The sequence below is a fragment of the Thermobia domestica genome, chromosome 7 (assembly GCF_964235325.1).
Source record: "Thermobia domestica chromosome 7, izTheDome1.hap1.1, whole genome shotgun sequence".
Taxonomy (NCBI): Eukaryota; Metazoa; Arthropoda; class Insecta; order Zygentoma; family Lepismatidae; genus Thermobia; species Thermobia domestica.
Window position 1 is genome coordinate 28,241,171 of NC_137460.1, and position 16,671 is coordinate 28,257,841.

Sequence of the window (16,671 nt, forward strand, 5' to 3'; positions counted from 1 at the left end):
TAAATTGTCGTCTTCAGCCAGAACTTCCAGTAACATGTTTCTAATTCTGTCCACATCACGTTCATGATTATCCATTTTGAAAGAAAAGACTAACTCTCTTCTCTATGTATTTATTTTCAGAGCGCACAATGCACATATAAACCGCTTATAACTTCAGTTGCTTACAAATGAACTGTACCTGAAAATATATTTTTGTAAAATAAATTTTAAAAAATAGTGGTGGTGGCGCTTGCTTGTGATATGTTTCGTAGTCACCGAATCGCTTAATTGTTGTCGGCTAAAAACAATAAACTGAAAGAAAGCGTAGAATTTGTAGGAGAAAAAAGGGTAACTTATTTAGTCGCGCGCGGAACTTTGCTCCGCAAACTGCATCACTCCAAAATAAATAACAAAATATTCACTAGTGTCTTGGGCAACAATTCAAATATGTATTGTTGTTTAATCATGAAACTTTAAAAGACAGCTAGACAAAAGTTCAAAAGCATACGATCGAAAGTAAGGAAAACAAAAAGAGAAATGTAAAAGTGCGGAACAAAATTCCGCATGCGACTAATTAAGGGTTAAACGACTTATATTTGTGAATGTATATATTAATAAATGTATGTATAATAGTGTATGTTAGATAATTATGTACACGACACTATAACTAGACATTAAGTGTTGTTATGAAATAAATAAAATTTACTTAACCATAGCCTAATCATTATTAAAATATGTGAATTAACATTAGTTATTTTTTAAAAATTTCATTTACCAACACAATCTGGTTGCCTTGAATGTTGATTTGTCGTCCAGCGCCCGGGGTCATTGCCCCGGTTGCCTAGCCCACGCGATGGCCTTGTGTACACTTCCTTAGTTTTAATAGAAAAGTCTTTTGCAAAGGGGATGGACAGAGCAGCATCGTGTACTACTAAATTTAGGGAATGATTCCCACATGGTACAAAAAAGGTCCGAAAGTTAACGTCTGATACTCTCTTTTGAACTCAATCCGCCTTATGCAGAGTAGTTTTGAAGCATGATTAGCGTCATACTAAAGGCCTTACTACTGCAGGAAACATATGTTAGTCGAACTCTTTAGTATGGCTCTAATCACACTTCAAAACGACTCTGCATAAGGCCCAGCATCTTTTTCTTCCATATTGAAGCTATTGTCATACCTCTGTCCTCTCATGTTTTTATAGGGATATTGCGCTTACACAATTTTTCAGGTAATGAATATGTTATATCTTATCTGTAGTACTTGTGATAGACACAAAGCCTAAGAAATGTTCTTTAGCATTTACATCCTCATTGTTAATAATTTTTAAAAATCTTACTACCATTGTCATTTGATCAAAGTAGCTTAAATCTGTTGTGGAATCAAGTATGATTGAATGAGTATTGCATTATCAAGCTTCTTAAAATTGTCTTGAATCTTGGTAGACAGACGTCCGATAAATTCATTTTGCATTGTTTTATCTAAATAATGTTCATGTTTTTTGTCAGTACTGACGATTCTCACATGTTCAGACACAATATTGTCAAATTTTGTAATGTGTTCTACCAATTTCAAAAACATTTCAATTGTTACTTTTATTAAGAGTTTCATTTTTACCTCTAAACTCCAAACTAAGAAATCGAATTATATAGAGTATGCATTTCACCTCATATTCATAAAATCTTCCTTTTCCACTCTTAAAAAATATTTCTTAAATCTTTCTGTGCCACGAGAAATTTTCCTCGAACTATCATCACGTATGCGTGTGGGATTGGCGCCAATTGTTGTAGAGTCCATTTCAATTGCTTACAAGCAACCATAGAAAGATTCGACTTAATTGTCCTTTTTGATGTATTTTATCTGTGTCTCAGTCTGTACAATATTTATTTGAAGGTATTTGCGAAAACTTTTATAGGTAACATTTTCTCGAATAAACATTCACATTATAATACACAAAATTCCTATTCCGGTTTGGCGCCCCCTTTGCGTAGTTCGCAGAATTCATGATCCGACCTTGCTTGGAGGATTCTTAAACCTTAAATTATAAGGGACAATGTGTTTTGTGAAAATGGAATAACATTTACGTAGTTATTCTGCAAAATTGTTTTTATGTATATGTTCAACCATGGGACAAATTTCACGTTTTATTTTTATCTTATAGAATTACGATATTTGCATAAGGTGAACCAGGCAGTCTTGGGAAGTAACGTAACGCGTTACTTTTTAAGTAACGTTTCCTAGTAACACGTTACATTTTTTCCAAAGTACCTGTAACGGTAACGCCTTACAAATTTTTTAGGTAACGTATCAAGTTTGTGTTACTTTTTCGCGTTACATTTCGGATGAGTAACTACAATATATGTATTTTTTTTTTCGGAAACAAATGTTTCTTTCCTGTAAGTGAATTTCTCAGAATGGAACAATGGAGCATGAACGATGTCAGTGACCAACAATTCCTGCACTGTTCGCCTTTTCCCATTTCGCCTTATGACCTCTAGCAATGAAATTAGCATGTAAATCTGTTATCACTGTTCATCTTAATGCAAGGCGGAATGGGAAATCTCGATGTGCATTTTCCCGTTTCGCCTTACGAACTTTACGTTGGTAGGCTTGGAAATACATTCATAGATACAATTTGATTAGTTTATTTACGTAACAAAATATAGTGCCACTTGCTGCTTTTGGAAGATGAGGACAGCCTCAGGGAAATCACGTGTACTGATTGCAAGCACCTGGAAGATTTTGTCTTAGATTTTGACAGCTCCAAATCAATACATTCAGTGAATGAACTACGAGTGCAATGGTACTGGTAGTCTATTTTACTTTGAATGGTGTTGTTTTTATAAAGATGGAGAACGAAAATATTTTATCGTTCGAACATTTGAAAGAATACTTTTTCTTAAAAACTGAAGATGATGGTGAACAGCAGTGGCGAATTTAGGGGTGGGGCTTCCGGGCTTAAGTCCCCCCCCCCGAAATCTTACTTACTATAGTAAAGTATATAAAATATCTTGCAGAATTTTCACATTTTCAGACAAGGCCCCACAAATACAAAATCGTAAGTACGCCACTGCTGAACAGAATTTAAAAGTCAAGTGGTGCCCCGGCGGGAAATATTTATCAACAATTAGTGTGCTATAATGAACGACATTCAGTAAGGTTTTAATATGAATAAAGGGTGTTCTGATGAGCAGGCCTACTTTATTGATGTAATGTTGATGGTATGTAATATTAGGGTTCTTTTAGATCAGTTTGCTTATCCTAAAGTCCCGTTGATTATAGAGTTTGGAACAACTAGCTTTAAAAAGCATGTATCAATTTTAGAGTTATTGGCAATTTTGATTCACCCCCAGCTCATGTGTTCTCATTTCGTCAGTTTTAGTGTAATGTTTCTCTATATTCTGTGTTTTTAATTTACATAGCAACATTGATATTATTATATAATTAGTTTAGCAGAATAATAATAAGCAACCACTTTTTCTAACGCATAGGGATGGGCACGAGTCAAGCTAAAACTCGACTCGAATACTCAACCTAGACCCTCAACCCAAATTCAGAAGCTCGTGAACAATGTCCTTTACTCCTAGACTTCACGACTACCGAGGTTGGCAATCAACTACTTTTTTAGTATTCATATATAAACCGCCTATCTTTCATGTTTATACACAGTGTTGTTATATTAATAATAATAATAATAACAATAATAATAGAAGAAAAAGAAAAAGTAGTAGTAGTAGTAGTAGTAGTAGTAGTAGTAGTACCACTCATTATAATTATATTGTCTATGTAAGATACTTGAAGGGAGTACTCGAAACTATACACCAGATTTGACTTGAATAGACCCGAATTCGAGTCGAGTTGGAGAAAATTTTTCAAGCCGAGTTCTCGGGTGGAGCTCAAAGATGTCTGTTTCTAGTCGAATCGAGTTTCAAAGAAAACTTGCACGAATTCACTCATGCCCATCCCTACGAGTAACGCAGTATGGCATTTTAGTCAATGTTACATTACATTAAAATGTTCATATAGTTGCCAAGTAAAAATTTGTCCTTGCATTTACATAAATCGATTCAGAACGTGCAATAATAATAATAATAATAATAATAATAATAATAATAATAATAATAATAATAATAATAATAATAATAGCGGTAGTAATAGCAGTACGGAAAACTGAAGTAATAAGATTTTTTCCATATATTCAAAGTTTCGGACCTAAAAGTAACGCGTTACTTTCGAAGTAAAGTAACAGTTACTTTTTGAGGCAAGTAACGCGTTACTAACGCGTTACATTTTAAGAGAAAGTAAAGTAACTTGTAACGCGGTATATTTTTACAAGCAACTTACCCAACACTGGAACCAGGCAACCCTTCTCCGGAGCCTCGTGCATGGCAATCCTTCCCCTAGCTTCAGAGTAATACTCTTGACTTCTTAAAAACGGTTGCGAGAAATAGACAGTTCAATCAAACTCTAAATCTTAGAAAATACCGAATAGTCAAACCGATTACAGTTCTGTAAACCTATGTGCAGGGTAGCAGAATATGTAACATGAATAAAATATATTTGCATCATTCCCTGCATATACTGTTGAGTGTATTAGTGAGTCTCGTTGCCCATCATTCCATTCTGTAGTACTTCTAATTCCACCAGCGAAGTGCTCTGTAACGTCACCAGTACTAGCTTTATAACGCCGAGCAAACTTCGAAGTTTAGTCAGAGATCCAGTTCTGGGAGAATCTGTTATGAGATTAAAACAGAAATGTTATCAACTGAATGGAGGATTTGAGTCAATAATTGAGGATACTCTAGGCAACAAGTGTAAAAGATTGTTGGTTTAATATCGAAAAGAGGCTGAAATGTGGAACATCTATTGACTACTTACCCCACGTTCAAATTCGAGAACTATAGCGCTGAGGAAAATGATTAGAGATGTTATTTATTAACCATTCTTTAATTTCTAGCTTCATAAATTTAATATTCAATAATAATCATTGAAGAAATATTCAACATTAGATTACAAAGCAATTATTATAATTGTCGTGAGGATTAGCAAAACACGTCGACTCGATCGAAATTCTATGTCTGTCTGTGATTGTCCGTCTGTTGCACGATAATTGTCAGGATACTTTTCCGATTCTTGGTGTGTGCCATTCCTGGACTTGCAATAATAACCATGTTGTTTGGGATTGCAAAAGAAGTATAAGGGGGTAAAAGTCATCCCATGCTGCAATATTTAGACATGCTTACAAAATATATTCTTCAATATAACCTGCATGAATAAATTATTCGGTTTTCAAAGAACGTAGTGTATATTTTCACCACTTCCTTTGATTCTGATCTAAATAGGTTGAAAATGAGTGGATAAAAGGGAGTAATTTCCCCCTAATTTGAGAATTCCTTATGTAAATAATATGACAAAGTTCTCCCTTGACTTTTTTTTTTTTTTTAAATATTTGATTGTGATGCAGTATGGCGTATATTGTATTTCAAACTTCACAATCATTCTTACTGCAAGGAGTTATAATCGGTGAAGAGTGAGGAATTAAAACCCTCCGGATATTTCAATAATAAGTTCCGGTATAATCTTCATTACAATTATATATATATATATATATATATATATATATATATATATATATATATATATATATATATATATATATATATATATATATATATATATATATATATATATAGGGTGTTAATGAACTGTACGAACAAACTGTAAGAGGTGATTCCTAATATCAAAATAAGAAAAAAGTTTATATGGACCTGTGGCGAAAAATGCATAGTTTCAGAGCTAGGGCTGTTCAAAATCGCGAAAAAGTCAAATTTCAACAGGTCCTATTTCAAATTCCAGAAACTGTAGATGGCGGTCCTTTTCAGCGTAAAGGAAGCCATAGATGCACAATCCAATAGTGCATATTTCGTGAATTTTCAAGAGGTATACAGAGTATTCCCTACAGGGTGTAATTTTCAGATATGCTCTCAATAGAGTTTTCAGGTATACTCTGATTTCAAGTAGGACCCAAAGTAGGCAGGAAATTACTCTTGATAACAATGGACATCCAATACTTCGGAGGGAAGTCGGAAGTTTTAGGAACCGGTAGCTCCATGTCTTTTGGGTACGGAATAATATGTGATGCGATGTATTTATGTCACGTTATATTTCACGTTTTCCTCACTTATAAGCGTGAAAGAAAATATAGCAGCATGCGTTTTCCTGAGTACGAGAATCCGTGTTGCTGACAATCCTCAACACTTCCAACATCGCGCCAAAGGATTCTGTGTTTACTGCTATCAAGGCTTATGAGTTTGTCTACTCTGGTCAAATCGTAAATCAGAGCATATCTCAAAATTTTGTTGATGTCATGTCTGGGAATTCCACCCTGCAGGGAATACTCTGTACGGCCAATGAACATTAATGAAATATGCATTTTTAGATTGCGTATGCGTGACTTCATTTACGCTGATAAGGCTCACCATCCAAAGCATCAGGAATTCGAAACAGGGCCTGTTGAAATTTGACTTTATCGCGATTTTGGACAGCCCCGCAACTATGCATTTCCCCACAGGTAAACATGAACTTTTTGTCTTATTTTGATGTAAGGAATCATCTCTTAAAGTTTGTCGGTATTTTTCATTATCACCCTGTATACATACATTATATATATATATATATATATATATATATATATATATATATATATATATATATATATATATATATATATATATATACAGAGAGTGAGAGGCTTTTCTGTTCGTGAGTTTACCGCACTTAGGGGTGAACTATTCCTCCTCGACGATTTATAAACCTACGGCTTAGTGTCAAAGGAATACGAAAATTGTAGGAATACGAAGGAGTAGGAAAATTGTTTTGAGATACAAACATTCCTGACATTATTTGATGTCGAATGTTTCCTTCTGTGAAATGATTACAAGTCAAATTTCGTTGTAAAAAAAATGGTTGGTCAAATAAAAAAGCATTTTGAATTATGTAAAACTAAAGTCAAGAACGAAGAAAATCTTTTCATGATTCTAAAAAACTAACTTTTTGTAGATACGTTCTTAAATGCACGTATCTATACTAAAATTCACCTTTAGATCGGAACAAAGCGGAAGTGAAGTGCAGTGTTGTCGCTGTTTAACGCGAAGGAATGGTATCGTCTGCCTCAGACCAAGCAGTTCTAATCTCGCGCTCTGGAAAATAGGATAAAAAGGAGGAAGAGAAAAATAAAATGAAATGAAATCTTTGAGTTTTACGTCCCACGCTTATGCCGGTTACGCTAAAGGAGACGGTGATGATGAGTAATGAATGAAATGGCGGAATGAAGAAAGTGGGATGAAATTGGAGGACCCCGAGAAAACCAATGCACACGGTGTTTGTCCACCACAAAGTTCACTTGGAGGTGGCTGAGATCGAACCTGGGACCCCAAGCACCAGAGGTGAACGCTTTACCACTGAGCCACCACGGCCCCGAAGAGAAAAATAGTTTCATTATTTTGTTTTCTAAGATACTAAATAAAAATATTATGATGTCAAATAACATTAATAACGTTCACACTGTAACATTAGGTTCGTAATAAGTTATCTAACGTGAACTATGAATTTCATAGTTTAATTGTATACTGTGGGAAAGTAAGGCAAATTTATGGAAATGAAATGAGACAAATAAATTCGTCGAAGAACTTACCATGTAAGATTATTCTTATAGAATACTAACCCCTAGGTCCTTTTGATCTTCCATTCCTTCGTCCACTGCATTATCAATTGCTCCCTCCCAAATGTCTCAATCATTCTCCTCTTCAGAACAAGTAGACGTGTCACTCTCGAGATTTATTAATATCCTACCGTGTAATATTTCGATAAGACCATGTGGTTCCCACATTTCCTTTTCAACATTTTTTATGTCTTGTACGTAATTTATGCAGTCTTCAGTTGTAAATCTTTCCTAGACCTCCCTGAGCAATGTCTGGATATCACTTAAACTAGCACGAATTTGATTTTCCCCTAATGCCAAAGTGATTTGACAACCCGTGGCAACGTCTCCGATCGTTGTAGTCGGATTTCCATTAAGACTGCATGAATGCATTGAGTCAATGTTCAAAAGCCATACCGCTATATCAGACACAGCAACACTGGAAATCCGACAACATTGACACCCACCTCTACCAGAGTCTACCTTTTGGTCAAAGAACAGTTGCCAGTGCAGTGACGATGAATGTTCTTAGAACTCGTCCGAAAGGGTGTCCTGTAATTCAATCAGAGATTATCTTAGTCGGACAGGAGGTATTTATGATTTTGTTCCGGGGGCTGTGCTAACTTTATTCCTTGAAATGTGAAAATTGTAAACTTCATGTTCATGCACTAATATTTTTCGAGAATTGTGCTTAGACTTGTCCACTGTACTGGGGAGTGGGCTGCTTTCTCTTTCGCTTGTGAAATATATATACCAGTAAAAAGACATGTGTGTTTGTATATGTTATTTAAGAGCTAAAACATTTGTGAAAATGAAGTACAAATGTTGAAGACAGTCCTGCTTTCCTGATTCTTCACAATATTGTTTTTCAACTTCATAAATATCTTAATCACTGCCTAAAATGTAGATTATGCGAACGCCTTTGTCCATCTCCCCAATGTTGAATACATATTTGGTACCATATGAAGTCCATTGACTCCGGAAACGTTCCCATATTATTTACTATACATTTGTCAAAAGTATTTGTGCCGCACGATCTTAATTGTCCTGCAACCATTGCTATAGAAGATCAATAATAATAATAATAATAATAATAATAATAATAATAATAATAATAATAATAATAATAATAATAATAATATCCACAAGATTGATGAAACGCTCACGGATGTTTGTGAGTGTTTTCCAGTTCCAATTCTCATTTCAGGTTGATATATTTGGGAGGAAGGAAACTTAGGTTGATCTGCTATCTCATGGCTAAGGAATTCGGTTGTAATTCAAACTGACTATATTTAATCTGGGACAACATGAAAGGAGGGGCGTCGTTTAGGGAGACAGGAGGGGGCAATTGCCCCCCAAGAGTTTGAGGAATACACATATTTTAATTGATTGTCTACTCTTACAAAACGTGAAAGTCTTATGTTGGAGGTGCTCTTGAACCCCACAAGCGAAGTCTGAAACGATTTCCCTAAATGAAAGGTAGAGTGCATATCACATGATCAGCCCTTCTGTGTTATAGTTGTTATTCAGTTACATCTTGAAGAATCCCTTTTAACGTAATAACTCGTATATTGTCTAAGAATTGAATGTCACAGTGGTGCAGAGATTATCTCTCTTTCTATAGTAGATGCATGTGAATCAAGTTCCTCCGGATTCGCACGGCATTTTGTCAAATGTCATGACATGGGGTTGAAAAAAACTGCAGACCATCATCTACCTAACTTAAATATAAGGAATAACCTTAAATAAGTAGTAGATATGTCAACAAAGCATTTATAATATAACTAGCAGCGTTCACCCCGCTTCGCTGCGGTCACCCCGGAACGCAATAAACTTTGTTACTTAGATAATTTTTACCATAGTAGATTGCAGTAAATGTTAACATTATATCGCCTGTCATTTATGTTAACCCGCCGAGTGACACGGTCATGCGGGTTGCATATAAATACGTTTATTTTTACCTATGATGAACTAACAAAGGATTTGTACGTTATGGACACTTGAATGGTCAATTATCTCAAGACACTGGTAATTAAAAATTAAAGTGATATGATAAAAACCATCTAGGGTCCAAATCCTAATAACCCCCCAAAAATAAAAGAAATTGGTTCAGCCGTATTAGCGTGATGAGGGAACAAAGGATTTGTGCGTTCTCTTTTATATATATAGATAGATGTTTACTTCTTATAACCACTGATATCGCTCAAAGCTTAAAGTGACATTGCTTCCTTAATACTTGGTACAAAGAAAACTACTTATTTATTCCTTTCAAATATTTACGCATAATTTGACACATCTAAAGATCATTCTGACGAAATTAAAAAAGAAAAACTAAGTGGATGTTCTGTGGAGCTAATGTAAAATCATACTACTATACGAACAAACAAACAAAAAAAAATATATGTACATGAAAGCTTTGCCATCCGCCACATTTCATTTCCGCATACGCCTAGCTTGTTCTTCCGTCTCTAAAAATTTGAACACGCTCACACACATTAGAATAAACAACATTTTCAACCTGACGGACTGGCAACCCTGCTAACTGTCGTTATTTCCTCTCCGATCCTAACCAGTATTTTACTCAGTGATGCTAACCTCTGGGGAAAATCCCATATTGTGGGATTTTGTGACATAATTTTTTAAAAAATGGTAGGGATAAAGGGAATTTTCGTCAAAATTGACCGCACATACGGGATTTTTCATATATTTATTTCACCGACGCTAACAAAACTCTCTATGAACGGGAAGTAGGCTAACGACGCTTGAATAAAGTTAAATCAGTGATATTTGTCAAATTTTGTTAATGGAAAATGCGTGTTAGTGTGAAAACGATTTATATAGGAACTTGTAAAAATCATGAACGGAATAAAGTAAATTACCTAACGAGAAACAGCCAATTTCTAAAACGTCCCACACAGAATTTTTGGAGAATTAAATTTGTCTAATTGCAGTACATTTAGTAGAACATTATAGGACAAAAGCGTGATGGAAAAACTAAATTCTGGCAACAAAATGTGCTTCTTTTCTTCAACGATTTCACTAATCTCTTTTAACAAATGAAAATAGTTTTTATGAATTTATAAGATCGGAATTTACGAATAATTCACCAGAACATTGAAAGAAGTAAGTGACGTAAACTACTTGCAGTTTTCATATTTTATAATTTTTTTGAAAATGCTGTAATAAGTATAGTGCCTGGGAAATTTAGAAACAAAACGAGAACTTCTACCTTTCAAGATTGGGTTTCATATGGTTACATCTTGGCATCACTGATTTTAGTATAGATACAACAATCTAAGGCGTCGAACTATGCTCTACTGTAATTTCGTAAAAAAAAAAAAAAAAAAAAAAAAAAGACACACACACACAGAGCGAGAGAGCAACAAATTGGTGGAATATGTGTAGGATGTGCCCTTGAAGGGATCGACACATTCTGATAGATCTGTTTATTACCTGTTCGTCATTGTGTCGCGTGCCAAGTTGTCCCTCTTCTAAGGGAAAGAAACATGTAGCATGTGGTTAGGATTGTTGGCTGGTTTCTTGCCCTGTCCCTTTCTCGGATCTTCTTTTAGTTATTGCAAGTACTGATATGTATGCTAGGACCAAAATATTCAGATCTTTTCCCATCGTTTTCTATGCGAATAATAATAGCTGGCCCTATACACAAAATAACATGAGATAGTCCAATCATGGATCTTGAACTTTTGGATTTTGTGTTTAGTTCTTGCCTTTAGCTGGTAAATATTGATTTGTTGTAGACAAATATCTGTGAAGTGATTGAAGCAGTGAAAATAATGTTTTTAAGTGTACGTTTCATGATTATGATCTTTAGTCTAAAGGAGATGGATGATAAATGAAAGCCAATGATTATTTAATGATTGGTTTAATGGAACTTCAACAGCAGTGATAGTATTAAATAAATTCCTCGGATGATTTCAATACGCAGGAGTTACAACATCACTGATAAAATATTGACGATCCTTGTTCAGCACAATAGAAAATTTGCCTCGGCGGTAATTTTGAAACTCCGGTGCGGAAATTCCTGAGGTTCCGTGTGATGTACTAAAAACCTGAAAAAACGTCCGGACAGAATATTTTGAGCAAAAAAGTCATGACGATGGATGGAAAGAGATACCCTTGAACCAGAGGTGAACTCTGTACCACTGAGCTACTGCGCTCCCCCAAAACAATTCATTGCATAAAGAAAATCACGAGCAAATATAAGATACTTTGCAACTTAATTAATAAGACATATTTTGCAATGGAGAATTTCCTCGTAGCTATATGATTAGCAAGTTACCCTAACTTTAAAGCAAATGCAATAATACTCTCTCTCTTCTTAAGCTTAACTTTCCTCTTAACCCCTGTGATTGCACCTTTTACAAGACACACTTGCAGATTGAGTACAGTGTCACATTAACCTTAACCGGTGAGTGTACTGCGTTCAAATATTGGAAGGTCGGTATGCCTGTGCGGTCGGTATGAATCTGTTTTATATTCTTGTTAATAGATGGCAGTCCAAAACAAGAGACTGTAACTAAATTAAAAAAAATATTTTTATCTATCCCTACTTAGAGGGAGCAGAGCCTTGTACACTAGACCCTAGATCCGAACCGTAGCATTTTATAGCGGAATATACACGCTCTGCTTCCTCCAAATAAGGATTAAAATCTAAAATTTTTTCAAGTGTTAGATGTGATGAATTTTGCAAGTTTTATTTCATGCCCAGCGACACCCCTTGGTCTATGCAACTAAAATATCTTACTTTGCTGGCATTTGAATCATACGCCGATGAGCTACAAATCCTGTAAGTTTTATTTCAATCTCTCAACCTCTTCTAGGCTAGACTCAAGCCCCGAACCATAGGATTTTATGGTGGGATATGCCCACTCTGCTCCCTCTAAATTCGGATTTAAAGAATGAAAAGTCTTTAAACGTTACATTCAATAAATTTTGCAAGTTTTATCTCATTTGGAAAATTTTTGAGGGTCACGCCCCTCTTTCCCCTTGGTGTGTGCAAATAAGAAATGTTGTTTTTCTACCGTTTTAATCGTACACCGGTGAGCTTTAAATCTTGAAAGTTTTGTTTCAATCTCTCAACAACTTCCATACTAGATCCAAGACCTGGGTCATAGGATTTTATGGGGAAATATGCTCCTCTGCTTCTTCTAAATAGTGATAGAAACAAATTAAAAATTATTTCTGTCCCCAGACCGTTAGATAGGATAAATTTTGCAAGTTTTATCTTATTCTGAATTTTTTTTACGATCACACCCCTCGTTCCCCTTGGTGTGCGCAAATAAAAAGTGTTATTTTTCTGACGTTTAATAGTAGGCCGATGAACCTTAAATCCTGAAAGTTTTGTTTCAATCTCTCAATTCCTTTTATGCTAGACTCAAGACCCGATGTCTCCCCGTTTCGCCTTATGTCTTTTTTTTTATTACTTCAGCGTATGGTCCTAAGATAGTGTATATTAATTTGATTGTAAAGCAAAACAGGAATTCTAGTTTTGGCTTTTCCCGTTTCGCCCTACATCAGACAAGGGAATTTTCAATTAATGATAGGGAAATTTCGTTTCACTTTGCTAAACACAAAGGGTAGTAGTATTAACCTTTGAATGAATAGAACAACATGTAACAAAAATAAGTAAAATGCTCACACAGCCTTGTATTTGTATGTGTCTCACATATGAAGAAGAGACCGGTGGAAGAAACAACATCAACAATTACTAAGATATATATTTTGGACGCCCCGCCCTTCCTACCAAGAGCGTAAGTGTCCATGGAAGCAGACTGTATGGAATTTGTCATCATGAACATACGCATACTCTTGGACGCGTACCGGCTGTATAAACAAGATGAGACATGCCTTTCCTCTTCTTCTTCTTCTTCTTCGTCTCGTGAAAATTGATCGTTGCTTGTGAATATGTGTGATGAGGCTGAGAAGCTTTCCGTAGAAAATGGGTTCCACGCGAAAGTTATTATTGAAGAACTGATGATGATGATGACTAGATTCATTGTGACCTTGGGTCCTATGTACTATAGTATATGATAGGTGAAAATGTGGTTGAGATAATTATTGATGAAGCTGCTAATTTCGAATTAACATAATCTTTTTAATGCTCTCTTTCTAATCGAGAATTGAAGTCGGACACTGATGTAAGTATCAAAGGCAATATGTGCCATTTCATTCATTTCTGATCTTCAACGTCTCCTTTAGTCTAGCCGGCAGAATCGTAGGACGTAAAACTGAAATATTTCATTTCATTTAAAATGTTGTGGTCACCGATATACTGTAGTTCCTTTTACCAAGGCTGAGATCTGCATGGCAGGGCGTCATTTAGGGGGGCACGGAGGGGCATTTGCCCCCCGAGTTTGAGATGTATATAGATTTTATCAATAGAATAGTAGTAAATCAGTGAAAAACGCGAAATTTTACTTATATCAAGGGGTCTTGCCCCCCCAATCAAAATCTGAAATGACGCTCCTGCTGCATGGTCAAAATTTTGAGCCAAAGCAAAAGCCTAACCATTGTAGTGATGTCAATAAGGTTTAGCGTAACTTTCGGATCGAGGTCAAATACTTGCTCCTGCGAAAACTCAAACCCAGAACTTCGTGAATGTTGTCCTTGTCTCTTGAAGACTTCTTGACGACCGAGATCTGCTGTGAACTAGTTTTTAGTATTCAGATACAGATTGCCTATTTTTATGGTTATGCACGGTGTTGTATGGATACGATGTTCTCCACCATAAATTTACTCGCGTGAAGATCGAACCAGGGACCCTAAACATCATAGATAAGCTACTTTATTATTGAGACACAGCGTTCCAGGTAACAGAAAGAGATGAAATCTTTCAGTTTAAAATCTCAAAAATATGACTTGCCCTGTCGAAAATTAAATCTATGATCCGTGGAACTCTCGGAGGTGCAATGACGAGTTCACAAAAGCCCTTCTGTAATTAATAAATAAGTCTAATTATAGGAAAGGGGGGCAAGAGCACGCAAATTTTAATTAAACTTATATATTTTGGTAAAAAATAGTTACAATGGAAAACTTTTACATGGAACACAAAACTTGAACTCTCCTTTACGAAATGTGAACTCAACTTTTATGGACCTCTGCCCTTGGAGGAACTATAATTCGTAAAACGAAAACATTCAAATTCGTACTCTTGCCCCTATATGTGGGGCAAGAGTACGAAATCAAAGGGGCAAGAGTACGTATCCAAAAGAGCATTAACAATTATCACAGATGAAGGTGCCTACTCCTTTATATCATGTGCATTGTTCATGCCACCATTCATGGCATCTTGCGCACTTGATCCAGTCTTCTATTGGTGGATCACTGTAGATGATATTGCATAATCGACACTCTTACACTACTTCCTCACTGACCTGAGGAGTTGTAGCTACAACTTCCGTTATAGCTTTCTTGGTGCAAGATGATGTTTGCTTTGCTCTTTGGAGGGCGCCGTTTCGGAAGTAAGTTCTGCTTGAAAGGAGAGGATTGACATCGAGAAGATAAGATTTTTTGGTTGAGTCGGAGGACTGACAACCACCAAAGAAGTGCATGATGTGGACGGTTCACATGGGCCCCTGCTTACCTCCAGTAAAGATCCAGCTTTACTGGTTGGAGGTTTGGTAACCGATGAACAAGCAGCCAGCAGAGAAGTGTTTGATGTGGACAATCTGCATGAGCTCCTGCTTGCTTCTAGTGAGAATCCAGCGTTACTGGTTGAAGGTTAGGTAACAGATGTATGAGAACGAGCAAACAGCAGAAGAGTATTTGAAGTGGACAGTCCGCATGAACTTTTGCTTGTTTCTAGTGAGGATCTAGTGTTACTGGTTGAAGTTTTGGTAACAGATGAATGAAAAATAGCAACCGGCAGAAGAGTGTTTGAAGTGGAAAGTCCGCATGAGCTCTTGCTTGCTTCTAGTGAGGATCTAACGTTACTGGTTGAATATTTGGTAACAGATGAATGAGAACGAGCAACCGACAGAAGAGTATTTGAAGTGGACAGTCCGCATGAGCTCTTGTTTTCTTCTAGTGAGGATCTAGCGTTTCTGTTTAAAGTTTTGGTAACAGATGGAGGAGGACGAGCAACTGGCAAAGGAGTGTTTGATCTGGATGCGCCGCATGAGTCCCTTTCTACTTCCAGTGAATCATCCGATGAACGATTTTGGGCTCTATTCAGGTCTGATGCTTGATTTGTTGCTTCAGGAATGCTTTCGTCTTCAGACCTGGCTTCTACATTTAAGTCTAACACATCCACAATAGAAGGAAGAAAATCTTCTTCAGTGAACACATCTGGATTCAGTAGGACAACTCCAGATTCTTGAAGGCTGATTACCAATGGTTGCAGCTTTGTAGTAAGCCTCAGTAAGCAAAATCGCAACTTGGAATTAGGCGCGATGGATGATTCCTCATCCATTTATCACACACTGTTGAATACCAAGATTTCAGCGGGTCAAAAATGGAGCGATCTAATGGTTTCAAATTATGGCTGGGATTTGGTGGTAAACTCAACATCACTATCCCATTTTGCCTGCAGAAATCAATCCCTTCGATTGAAATGTGAGAGGTCTGATTGTCAACAAGTATCAATACCTTTTTCGTAACCGAATTTGATCGCACATGTTGGTGTAAATAATATAACCATTCTACGAAAAGTTGTGAGGTGATGAACCAGAATTAGATATTCCCACAGAACCCGGAGGCGAGCCATCGAATAATTCTTTTTTCATTTGTTTTGTGGGAAATATCTGGGGAATAAATGCACCAGATGCACTCACCAGGAAACAGCTGTTACAGATGGTGATCAGAAAAATGAAAACATCTGAACGAACTTGCAACTTACCAGATTAATATGATGTCGGGCCACCTTTCGCCTTCAGAACAGCCTTGATGCGACGTGGGATGGAGGCATAGAGGTCGTGAATGATAGCAAGTGGAATTTTACACCATTCCTCGTGCAGGTTATCGGCCAGTTCTATGA